The sequence below is a fragment of the Gasterosteus aculeatus genome, chromosome 8 (assembly GCF_964276395.1).
Source record: "Gasterosteus aculeatus chromosome 8, fGasAcu3.hap1.1, whole genome shotgun sequence".
Classification (NCBI taxonomy): Eukaryota; Metazoa; Chordata; class Actinopteri; order Perciformes; family Gasterosteidae; genus Gasterosteus; species Gasterosteus aculeatus.
Window position 1 is genome coordinate 13,359,046 of NC_135695.1, and position 13,556 is coordinate 13,372,601.

Here is a 13,556-nt window from a genome sequence, read left to right on the forward strand (position 1 = left end):
TAACGTTTTACCTGTGATTTTTTGGCTTATAAAGTATGTTATGAGTTGACGAGATTATTCAAGGTACATTTTATACATATCCTGATCTGTGTATAATACGTAAACAGCTGGGAGCAGTGCTTCCATAGCGTTCCATGAGCACTTACTTGGTCCATCATTCATTGCACTTGAGCCTGTGCTACGGCCTCTCGCAGGACAAGCGATGAAGCACACGGGTGGTGCCCTCCTTTGTTGATAGATGGCTTGATTAGCTTCCTTCTATATTTATCCACCAGCCTTTTTGCAAACAAATCCCAATGGGTCCCTAATCCCCTCTTCAAGCTTGACAAATTTCACCAAGACGGCCAATATTGGTGTCGAGCTAAAGCTTCACCTACTTGCTCTCTCTCCCTCACATCCATCTTCAGGTATTTCATAACCTAAAATTAAAAAGTTCGCAAAGTAAAAATAACTGTACCAAATCTTACTGTGTCTTTCTAGCATTCGAGATGACATGGCTACGAATCACAGAGTTGAAATACTGCTGGTATCCACACAATACTGGGTATGTAATTACAGCGAAACTGCACAGGGCTGGAAGGAAGTGAGGGAATAAGGGGAGGACCACTTTCGATATTCTTTCAATTATCATATGTTAACCTTTTTTTTTTGAAAAGCATGCTTGAGGTGCGTTAGTCTGTGCACACTAAATTGAAGACAGCGCTTTGGAAATGTGTGAGAAAACATAATTATTACTTATTAATTACAATGCATATAAAGTGTATCCAGGATTTAATTAAAGAGTACTTAAGTGTGTAACTCATTTCTAGGTACTCAAAGCCCAGATGTATTAATTTGCACTTCTCCTCAGCATTTCTTCACATATACTTACTATTATCCTAACACTTTAATAGAGAATCTCGTGGTGGTTTGTTGGAATATTTCAAGTCAAGTCTCTCCTAACTACTCACTGTTCATTGCCATCCGATTCACACGCGCATCATTAGCCGACGGGTTGCCAACGAGCTCTTTGTCACCTGAGACCGCAAATCTGCCACATCGCAAGAGGAATGTCCTTTATTAAAGGCTAATATAAGCAAAATGACACCCTGTTTCAAGGATGATGTCACTAATTGTCTTGCTCAGAAAGCTGGTTCCGTCCATTCTTTTCTAATAGGGGCGAACCAACAGGCCGAGCGTGAGGGCAGGCGGAGAAGTGAATTAGGGCGCTGATTATGCAGTGATTCAGACAGCAGCTCATTAGGACCCAGCTAAGCAAGCAATCAACGAATCAATGTGACAGTGGACCCAAAAGCCACAGAAATTTGTAATAAATGGCGAGGCGATAAATTGGATTATCCATTGCCCCGTGGCCAAGCTCTTTCTGTTGCATATGACAAATCCATTCAATCATACCAAGCAAAATGACGAAAGAACCGTAAAAAGGCGCCTGGAGTTGCTCCGGACGTGGAGGTTATCGCTCTGAAATGTGCCTTGTTAAGGTTCTGGTTCTCTCGAGGTCATTTCCATATGATATTTAGGGCTCTAAAATATTCATGAGACACCATTAGGTGTTTACGACCGCCTTTTATAATAAGAGATTTACTGACGTTTGAACTCCAGCCAGAGTAGTAAAGGTGTCCGAGTCGTGCCGGGCCACGTGCCTACTGAATCACAGGGGGAGTAGCAACTCAACATTGAGATGTTGATGATGTAAAGGAGCAAAGAAGGAGGGATTATAAATATAATTCAGAGACAGCATTGTTCTCTTTTAGCCTGATGGTATCAAGACATGGCTTCATTTCATCTACGTGCATCTTTTTCACTGAACGGTAATAGAGGACATGGTGAAAACATTTTTTTGATAGATAGATTGATCGATCAATAGAAGATAGATAAATAAAAAACATAGAAAGATGGATAGATATCTTAACCTAGATAAGTAGGTAGGTAAGTGATGGATTTAAAAAATAAATCGCTGAAAATGAGTTCTGCATTTATCCTGTTGAAACTGTAAGGCGGAATACGTATGGCTGAATACTGCCCCCCCCCCCCCGAAGAAAACTGTTTTTAAAAAGGCGTTGCTGCCATCTGTGGGATATCCTACGGTATTTCAGCATCACACTGAAGACCAATTTCTGTTGAATCAGAAATCAACCTAATCTATTGTCTTCTCCAGACTTCACGCATCAATGGGAGACATGGTTTGTAACTTATTTATACATCTTACACAAATTTAATCTGTGCATTTAGACAAATAGTTGTGGTTTGGACAGAAACGGCATTGATACTGAGCGTGCATCCCACCCCCCCCCTGCAGTCTGAGCATCTGCCAGCTGTAAACAGTGACATGACTCCTGTTTACACTCTTACGCTGTTATTTCCTATAATCGGTTTTATGTTCCCCTCCATCCTTTCAGTCTCTCTATTTCCATCCGCAGCTCTAGAAGAAGGCCCATACTCTCTCTGCCTCCCTTTCTTTATTGCTCTTTTCAATCACTTCCCTCATACACCATTTCTATTTATTTTCTCTCTGTCACCGTTATTCCTCGTCCCCCCTCCACTCCTCTGTGTACATCTGACAGGGGCCTTGTTCAAGGGATGGCTCTGCTGATTGATCGGTCCAATGCTGGTCAAATAGAGTGAAATATTACATTGTTGTTGTTGTTTTAATGCTGTGTTAGAAAAAGCAGGCTTTCATTTTAAAAGGCTTTGGCAGGAAGAATGTTCTGAAAGATGGTAGTTCCAGAAGGAAAAGCTTTCATCCTTTTCTGACACTTAAATTACCTAAACAATGGAATTGTTTGGAATACCACTTAAATCACATTGTACATTGTAAACTTCGTAACCAAAATGGAAAGAAGAAAACTGCTCTTCTACAACACAAAACTCATTTGCGCTTTTGGTCTCAAATGTCAACTAAAACACTTGGTTCATCACAAAGTAGGCTCAGTACTGTAGGGTTAATGGCTCTGTAATGGGAAACTGGGTGTACGAACCATGGCGGAGAATAAAACCCCACAGAGCTTTTCTGCTCCGTGATGCAGCCAAGTGAATTTTACAGTAATGATGAAGGATACGTGAAACCATCAGCAGTGGAACCATTAAAGCCTCCCTGTAAACATGTCCGTTTAAGTACAATTAGATCACATTACAGCCGCGACGGAAGCGGAGAAATTGAGTTTCAGCTGAAAGATGACGGTAATTGTTTCATAATTCTATTGTTAATATCACAGGTGAAGCCTTTGAGCGCCGTGTGGAACATCTCATCCTAGTGGGTCCACACACTGAAATGTGTGCGATGCTAAGTCAGTGTCATGAACATGCAAATATGAGCCCTGTAAAAAGAGGGCGTTCATTAACCACTGCTTCCACTGAAGTTCACCTCTATGGAGCTTTTTGTGTTGTGGGGGACAATTCCGTATATGTATGACTTTATGATGCTATGAATTGGCTAATTACCTGTTCTGTATATTCTCACTGCGGTTGTGTGATGTTGACTTGAAGTCAAGTGCAGCAAGTGGGCCACTGACATTTGACCTAGGAAGTTAACAACATGGTAAAGTCAAACAAAACCGACCATTCTGAGGCAGAATTGAACTACTCTGCATGTCTGAAATGCATCATACCTTCAAGACCGTCGGGCCACGATGATGAGATCCTTCAAAGAGAAGGCAACGCTCTCCCTCTGGTGTCCCAACGGTTCCACTGCATCTTTAAGAAGATTTACGGTACTATTGCTACTTTGATCAGGGTTGATAATGTTGCCCTGAGAGAAACAACCACTGAGGTATCTGAACACAATCATTACATTATTAGATTATAAAAATCAGGTCTAATTGAGCAGTGTCAGGTGAGTAGGGGGAGAGAGAGAGAAAGAGACAGAGGGACGTGGAAAAAGAGAAAGAGATGAGGGATAAATTAGGTTGCGATGTGCCAGGATGGACGAATTACCAAGTAGGAGAATATAGCAAAGCGTCTCTGTCACTGGGCTTTATGCACTATGGAGAAGAAGAGAGACCCCATTGTGTTGGGACTTTAAATACTGGCCAGTACCCACTACAAGGACAAGACACTTGATCATGTCGAACTAGTCAAATAAAAGTAAGTATGTTTGCATATTATCATAAGGGGTTCGACAGAGAAACTTTGGGGACCACTGGTTTAATGGATGTTAACGATACGCACCCGTCATCACTTTTCATATAGACGCCAGGATGTCTGCCTCCATGTTCAGTTGTTTGTGTTGGCTGATACGCTTTGATTAGAATTAAGTACACTGTGTCTTTTTAGGCGCTAAGAGTTTTTGTCAATTTGTGTACAGATGCCTTCAGACGTTGTTGACAGAACTGATGTGTTTTCTTTGTTTTGGATTTTTGGTTTCCTGTTTTTTGCCTCCCGTGTTCCTGTGTTGCCGTTCCCTCTTCGACAACATGCCTCCTCTGAATCAGCATCATTAGTCCTTCCCTGCGCCCACAGTTCTTCCGAGCCAATCAGATCCTTTCCTGCTTCTAATGGTTTTACCGTTAATAGGACTGTTGCCTTTTATCTGCTCACCTGAGCTTATTACAATATATTCTTTCAAATTCATTGAAAGTGAATTCTGACTACACTGTTATTCAATGTGAGTACAGGAATTCTGTCTAAAGTGAATTATTGGTATTCTTAGAATAAATAGGCGACACGCTTGAGTTCCTTACATTGAGGTGCCCTGTCTGATCCTGGCTGAGTAGTTCCCTGTGCGTTAGATTTGTCTGACTATTTCCCAAGGTATTGAGGGGTCAAAGTTCTTAGAAGCAAGTGCCGGTCAATGAAATACTGATTTATTTCAAGCTGCCCAGCAACTCGGCTGCCAAAAGATCTTGAGGCTCAGCTGACCAATAACTCAACATTCCAGACACCAAGACCCCGAACCAAACCCAACCGAAGTCAGTCATGTTGCATCTGCTCATAAATGGGGGGGTCCCAGGCCTCAATGTACCACAAACCTGTCAGGCGGGTGATGGAAGGCAGGACTCAAATGCAGAGGATTAAAAAAAAAAGAGGTTTATTTAATAATTAACGAAAGTACTTCTTGGGCAAACGGTCCTTCAAGAAGGGGAGGGGAAATATAACAAACTCAAAATCACTCCGTCCGGAGGAAATAACCCGGTCTACAAAAACTAAGATCAAACAACAGGCAACAATAATCTTAACTTAATCTTGGCGTGATCGTGGCGAGAATGGCTTTGGCGAAGTCGATGGGAACGAAAACACTTCGGCAGAAGACGAGGGAAGACGCTGACTAATAAACACATGAGGATAATGAGAAACAGGTGGACACAATCAGGGATCCGGGTAATTGGACAGGTGATACGAGAGGAAGGGCAAGCGATCTGAAACGAGAGGAGGGAACAGACTTTCAACATAAGACAGGAAATGACAAGACCAACACACCGGTGTTACAGTACCCCCCCCCTAAGGGCCGACACCTGACGGCCCAGGCGGGTCAGGGCGAGCCCTCATCAGGTCCGCTATGAGGGAACGATCCATTATGAACCGGGACGGGACCCATTGCCGTGCCTCCGGCCCGTACCCTTCCCAGTCCACCAGGTACTGCTTGCCGCGACCCCGATTGCGCACCGCCAGCAGCTCCTTGACCTTGTAGACGGGACCCCCGTCTACCATGACCGGGGAGGGGGGAGGCGGGGTAGGTGGAACCATGGGACTCTCCTTGGCTGGCTTGACCTGGCCGACATGAAAGGTCGGATGGACGCGGAGAGACCGGGGCAGGTGAAGGCGGACTGCTGCAGGACCAACCACTTTGTCGAGCGGGAATGGACCCGCGAAGCGTGGTGCCAATTTCCCTGAGATTCCCTTGAGCCGGAGGTTCTTGGTTGAGAGCCACACTCTCTGGCCTGGCTGGTACTTTGGGGCCGGGCGTCTTTTCCGGTCTGCTGCCCTCTTGACCCGGTCCCCCTGTCGGATAAGGAGCTGTCGTGCGGCGGCCCAGATCCTCCGACAGCGACGAATCATGGCGCGGGCGGACGGCACCGACACCTCCGGTTCCAGGTCCGGAAAGACCGGGGGGTCGTACCCATGGGCACACTTGAAAGGCGTGAACCCGGTGGCTGAGGAAGGCAGGGTGTTATGGGCGTATTCAGCCCAGATCAGGTGCTGGCTCCATGTCGAGGGTTTCTGGGACACCAGACATCGGAGAGAGGTCTCTAGCTGCTGGTTCACCCGTTCAGCTTGTCCATTGGCCTCCGGGTGATAGCCTGACGTGAGACTGGATGTAGCCCCAATCAGTTGGCAAAACGCCTTCCAGAACCGTGACACGAACTGGGGCCCCCGATCTGAAACAATATCTTTTGAAAAGCCGTGGATTCTGAAGACCTGGTTCAGCATTATTTCTGCAGTCTCTTTGGCTGAGGGTAATCCTGGCAAGGCTATGAAATGTGCCATCTTGGAGAAACGATCCACCACTGTGAGGATTGTGGTGTTACCTTGAGAGACCGGGAGCCCCGTGACGAAATCCATGGAGATGTCGGACCACGGTCTGGACGGGATGGACAGCGGCTGTAGAAGTCCCATGCGCAACCCGGAAGACGACTTATTCCTGGCGCAGACCGGGCAAGCCCCGACGTACTCCTGAACGTCCTTCTCCATGGACCGCCACCAGAATCTCCGTGAGATGGCAAACACAGTTCGTCGAACCCCCGGATGGCAGGAAAGCAGCGAGGTGTGAGCCCAGTGGATCACCTGTGGGCGCAGCTCAACTGGGACAAACAGTCGGTTCTCGGGGCACCCACTAGGTGGCGGACTCACACCGTTGGCTTGCTTGACCTCCTTTTCTATCTGCCAAACCAATGCTCCAACCACACAAGACCGTGGAAGGATCGGCTCTGGTTCTTTGGCAGCAGGCTCGGGATCGTAAAGACGAGACAGAGCGTCGGGCTTGACGTTCTGAGACCCCGGCCTGTAAGAGAGGGAGAAAGAAAAACGGTTAAAGAACAGTCCCCACCTTGCCTGGCGTGAATTCATCCTCTTGGCCCCTCGGATATACTCAAGATTCCTGTGGTCTGTCCAGACTATAAAGGGATGATCAGCGCCCTCGAGCCAGTGCCTCCATTCCTCCAAGGCCAGCTTGACCGCCAATAACTCCCGGTTGCCCACGTCGTAATTCCGCTCGGCTTTGGACAAGCGGCGTGACATGAAGGCACATGGATGCATCTTCCCATCCTGCTCAGACCGCTGGGACAGGACCGCTCCGACCCCCTCGTTTGAGGCGTCCACCTCTACAACGAACTGACGTCGGGAGTCCGGCATTATGAGGATGGGAGCCGTGGTGAATCGGGTCTTGAGGTGCTGAAAGGCTGCCTCCGCCCCCGGGGTCCAGTGGAAGCGCTCCTTTGTAGAGGTGAGTGCATGCAGTGGGGCCGCTATTGCGCTGAAACCTCTGATGAATCGCCTATAGAAGTTAGCAAATCCGAGGAATTGCTGGACCTTCTTGCGGCTATCAGGTGTAGGCCACTTGGCCACAGCGCTTACTTTAGCTGGATCCATCTGCACCCTTCCAGGGGCTACGATAAAGCCCAGGAAGGAGATGGTGTCAGCGTGAAACTCACTCTTTTCACCCTTAACATACAACTTATTGTCTATTAATCGTTGGAGAACCTGGGTTACATGACGCTTGTGAGTCTCTAAGTCGGGTGAGTAAATAAGAATGTCGTCCAAATAAACATAAACGAAGTGATCTAGGAACTCTCGGAGAACATCATTAATCATGGTCTGAAAAACTGCCGGCGCGTTGGTGAGTCCGAAAGGCATGACCAGATATTCATAATGACCGCTAGGAGTGTTAAACCCAGTCTTCCATTCGTCCCCTTCCCTGATGCGAATTAAATGATAAGCATTACGTAGATCCAACTTGGTAAAAATCCTAGCCTGCTGCAACTGATCGAATACTGAAGTCATGAGGGGCAAAGGGTATCGATTCTTGATCGTGATGGCATTCAGAGGGCTATAATCAATGCAGGGTCTAAGTGATCCGTCCTTCTTCCCCACAAAAAAGAATCCAGCCCCAGCCGCGGAGGAGGAAGGACGAATAAGCCCTGCGCTCAGAGACGACTCTATATATTCCTTCATCGCGACTTTCTCCGGCCCGGAGATGGAGTATAATCTCCCCTTAGGAATGGGGGAGCCCGGTATCAGGTCAATGGCGCAGTCATAAGGACGGTGTGGCGGAAGGGACATGGCCTTTGTTTTACTAAAAGCCTCCCGGAGATGGTGGTAGCAGGAGGGCACGGCGCTTAGGTCTGTGACCTCGGCTCCTGTGGCAGAGATGGCAACACAATTAGTGGAGGTTATGTTGGTTCCGGGAGCCACTGTGTGTCGGCAGTGGTCCGCGCAGTCCTTTCCCCAACCCACGATTGCCCCCGTTCTCCAGTTAATGTGAGGCTCGTGTTGGCGTAACCATGAATTTCCTAAGACGAGTATATGGGTCGGTGACTTAAATAAATATGGGGACAGGAGTTCTCTATGGTCTTGAATCTGTAATTCTATTGGCTCTGTAGTGTGCGTAATCGTGAAAATGTCCCTGCCGTTAAGAGTTCTGGCCCTGATGGGGTTAACCAGAGGCTTAATCTTTACCCCGAGTGTCTCCGCCAGAGCCCAGTCCATTAAACTCTCGTCAGCCCCCGAGTCTATGAGCGCCACAATGTCTATTGTCCTGGCGTGGTGGGTTACCTTAACGGGTGTTCGCCCGTGTGATGAGGTGTCCATGGCTGGGGTTTGAAACGGCGTCCTGGTTCCTTTGGCGGGGCAGGCTGCGGCGAAGTGGTTCGTCTTACCACAGTAAAAACAGCTCCCCTCTCGCAGGCGTCGTTCTCGTTCCTGTGGTGACAGCCGTGCTCTGCCGACCTGCATGGGTTCCTCTTCCGTAGTGCCGGGGAAGGAAAACGGACTCTCCGGCGGCGCGTAATGGTGACTCCATCCATCCGGGGCTTGGAGACGATGAGACCTCTCTGGCTTCGGATTGCAACCCCGCGGTCGTCGAAGCTCTCGAACCCGGTTGTCTGTCCGGATGGCCAGCGTGACGAGTGAATCCAGGTCCTCTGGCAAGTCCCGGGATAATAGCAGCTCCTGGACGTGGGTCGCCAGTCCCTTCAGAAAAATGTCATACAAGGCGATGTCGTTCCACCCGCTCTCCGCCGCCAGCGTGCGAAAGCGGATGGCGTAGTCACAAACGGAGCCTCCGCCCTGTGTTAGCCCGCTCAGAGCCCTGGCCTTTTCTCGATCTGTAGAAACCGGATCAAATGTTCTCATGAGCGCCAATTCAAACTCTGTGAGAGAATTGCATAATGGGGATTGGCGAGCCCACTCCGCGGTGGCCCAGGCTCTGGCTCTTCCGGTCAAGTGAGACGTCATAAAGGCCACTTTTGACCTGTCAGTGGTGAATGCATGTGGAAGTTGTTCAAAATGTATCGAACAGTCCGTTAAAAATGCTCGGCATTGTCCTGGATCTCCGGAGAACCGCTCCGGTGGTGCCAGCTTAATTCCTACTCCAGCCATGGATGCCGCCGGGGTCGGGACTGCTGCTTCCGCGGCTGGGGTCCCTGGCGTTGGTGGTCTGGCTGTCTGCTGCAGGTGATCCCTAAGCTCCCTCACCTGGTTCGTAAGTTGACCCAGCTGGTTCACCATCACAGTCTGGAACTCCTCCTGGCGGGAGATACGGACCTCCTGAGCCCGAACCCGTGCCTTCCACTGGGTATCCTCTGCTGAGTCCATACTGGCCGAAGTGTACTGTCAGGCGGGTGATGGAAGGCAGGACTCAAATGCAGAGGATTCAAAAAAAAAGAGGTTTATTTAATAATTAACGAAAGTACTTCTTGGGCAAACGGTCCTTCAAGAAGGGGAGGGGAAATATAACAAACTCAAAATCACTCCGTCCGGAGGAAATAACCCGGTCTACAAAAACTAAGATCAAACAACAGGCAACAATAATCTTAACTTAATCTTGGCGTGATCGTGGCGAGAATGGCTTTGGCGAAGTCGATGGGAACGAAAACACTTCGGCAGAAGACGAGGGAAGACGCTGACTAATAAACACATGAGGATAATGAGAAACAGGTGGACACAATCAGGGATCCGGGTAATTGGACAGGTGATACGAGAGGAAGGGCAAGCGATCTGAAACGAGAGGAGGGAACAGACTTTCAACATAAGACAGGAAATGACAAGACCAACACACCGGTGTTACAAAACCAAACATGTGTTGAATAAGACTTATAGAATGCATGTTAACTGAGGTATTAGACAAGTAAGTAGGGTCATTTTCTCGTAGACTTTGATGTAATCTGACTTCTTTCTTCAACCAAATAACTGCTGGTGGCCATTTGAAAGTGAGCAACCTTAAGCACTCACACATTGGTTTCACTTATCAAACCAAATATGGACATCTGGTTTGTTCCAGAGGTGGAGGTCCCAGGATCACGTCTCATCTGCTCTCATTCATCGGCCCGTGACCACCCATGGCTGGCTTCCTGTATCGCAGCCTTTCAAAGTTGCTGTGCGGTTCAGAGTGCTGTTTGGATGATGTTTAAACCACCACCCTTCTTATAGAAAATTCAATGAAATGTTTGAATATTCCACACGTCCACAGATACTCATTTTAATGAGTAAAAAAATGTTCACGCTGCCAAGACAGTGTCGTTTCAATCAGAGTTTACCAGCAGCATGACTCACTTTGAGTAACTGGTCCCTGAACATCGGTTTTAACCTCACTACACAGATAGAGGGGATCAAAAGGAGAGGACAACATGCTTTACAGCTATATGTCGCCGCATGATAATGTCTACAAGGGGACTGATACAAAACCTGCAACTCTCTCAGCATCTCCCAGGGAATTTAATTTCAAATGTATTTCTGCTTGGCTCGAAGAACTAAAGATGTTTTTCCGCATAACGTCTATGGAGACATTTGCCATCTGAATGAGCCTCTGTGCGAGTTCACGCATAGTTCAGTCTGTGGTTTTCTTGGGCATGTTTGCTGCACTAAATCTTTTCTGCTGCACTTTTACAGCTTATTAGAGATACAAGAAAACCCAACTTGTGTGAGGATGGTTTTTGTAGACAGATGTATGTCAGCTATGGAAACATTATAGAAGATTGAATAAAAAATGTTCTGCTCTTTGTCCCAGCTGCTGACAGTAACCCAAAAGTCTCATGGTTTACTGCTGAGCAGTTTCACTGGATTAAAGTTAACAAAGTTAAAACAACTTGATTTTTGAAAAAAATAGAATTAACAAAGCAGGCAGCTGGTGGTTGGTGCACATCTTTTAGCTGTTGGGAGAATTCAAATACAGTTCAGTTTAACGGACAGAAGGTCGGTGACCTCTTGAACTGAGACATGGTGTTCTTATGATAAACAGATCGGCTCAATAGCTCAATCAATTGAGGACTCATGAATGACAACGCTATCCCTCCCGTTTGGTGATGAGGTGACCGGTGGAGAGCTGAACCAGCCTCTCCTCTCCTAAGTGTGCTCATGTTTGTTCCGCTTTTTTTTTTGCAAGCATAGATTAATGAATTGACTTGTTGGACATAACGTAGTCTGTCAAATGAAGTGTTAAAACCTGTATTAAAATTCAATAAGGATTTTAAGCATGTAGCAGGGAGGAAAAAGTATGGGAAATAGGGTGATCGATCTTCTAAATAGGTATCATGTGGGAGCATTAAACTGAAACTGTGGTTTAAGGGCCCGAGTTCTTTGTGTAAAATCCTCAATAAAATGTAATTCTCAAATCAAGAATGTAAAGTTTTTATTGTGAGGAAGGTTGTTATTGGATTGTCTGTGATTGAATTACAGCTTTTTGTCAGTAAACCGGGTCAAGCTTTTGGTAGTTTAAAGTCAGTTCAATATAGGTTTTAAATAGACATTTAAAAGTAGAATTTATACAAGAATGTTACATGGAAATTAAGCATAAAGCCTCTTTTTTTGTCAGTGTCCTCTTTCCTTGGCACGTCAAAACCCTTTACAGCTCAATGTATCTTTAAGATTTGACCTCTACATCATACACCTTCACAACAGCTGATCACCAATTACCTAATCTGTTTTTGAACAGTATTACGATGGAGATCAGCGTTTGTTTCTCGTTGCCCTTCTGTGGGTGTGACCCAAAATGATCCACAGCTGCCCGAGATCAGTTTAATGAGCGAATGGTAAATTGAACACTTTCTTGTCCAAAACCGTAAAAGAAGCCGGCTTCTCTGGTCCAGTGTCACTAATCCAAAACCTTTGAAATGCACCTTTTACGGAACCCCGTCTTGCTTATCCACCACATAAGATCCATTTATGCGACATTGAATGGAAAGCGGTTTTCGGTGTCCCAGATGTCTCTGATCTTTGCTTTACTCTGCACTGCATCTGTATTCTGCCATGCCTTCACACACACACACACACACACACACACACACACACACACACACACACACACACACACACACACACACACACACACACAGTGTAAGGCCCAAAGGATTACTTAAGTGTAATAAATTGTTGGAATCTGAGCACCCACTGTCTCATTCCTAATCTCAAACCCTTTGATCTACCACATGGTGGAATGAGAGGAATATCAGCAGCCCTCCTGTAAGACGAAAACATCCAAACTTCCCAAAAGCAAGACCGTAACTTAAAAAGGCAAAGTCATCCAGTGCATCCGCTCAGTTGCACTTCAGCGCTTTAGATTTTGCGAGGGAACTTGTACCTCCATTAGACTATCCCAAAAAAAAAGAAAACCATAAAAAATCTTAATAATTAATTTCAGCTGAAAGTTATAGCACCACTTTTGCTACATTAGCATCAGAGGATTCCTCTGTATCAGACAGGGTTCTGTCGCTAGCAGAAGAATAATTCTTGTGATTTTGTGGTAATGTAAAAATGTAATGATTGTTAGCAAATGTCGTAATAAAAATGTTTCTTATCATTGTGTGTGTGTGTGTGTGTGTGTGTGTGATTACTCACGTTGTAGGGACATACATGTCTAAAACAGCTCAACAACTCTAGCACTGATTCCCTGGAAACCTTACTCTGAGAATGAGGGTCCAGGGAGTTACTTTGTCCAGCTGTTCTTCAATAAATAGTTTTATCATGTAACAACCACTAAAACTAACAAATTAAAATTGTAATGTTTTGGTTGTTGAATATGATTATTCAGATTCTGCGTTGCTGGTAAACATACTTTTTGTTCTTTCGCATGGTTAGCATGCGTGTTCGTATCTCTTTTTGATCTCCTTGACACTGATTTACAGGCCTGCACTCAGTGTTTGGTAGCCATGATCCCCATCTGCACTGCATATGTCTGTTAGAAAATCCACTCAGATAAACTGTACAAAGGTCAACTTTGATATAAAACCTGAAACCAACTAAAAAGACTAGATTACTAGATTGTCTTTACTCTTTAGTCAACAAAAGTCTTGCGACATTAATGTGTGTTGGAAGTTTTTTAACACTGGCGGGATGTAAAAAAAGATAATAACTCTCTGTCTTTGGTCCTTTGCCGAGGACAACTCCTCCACTTCCCAGCAGACACACAT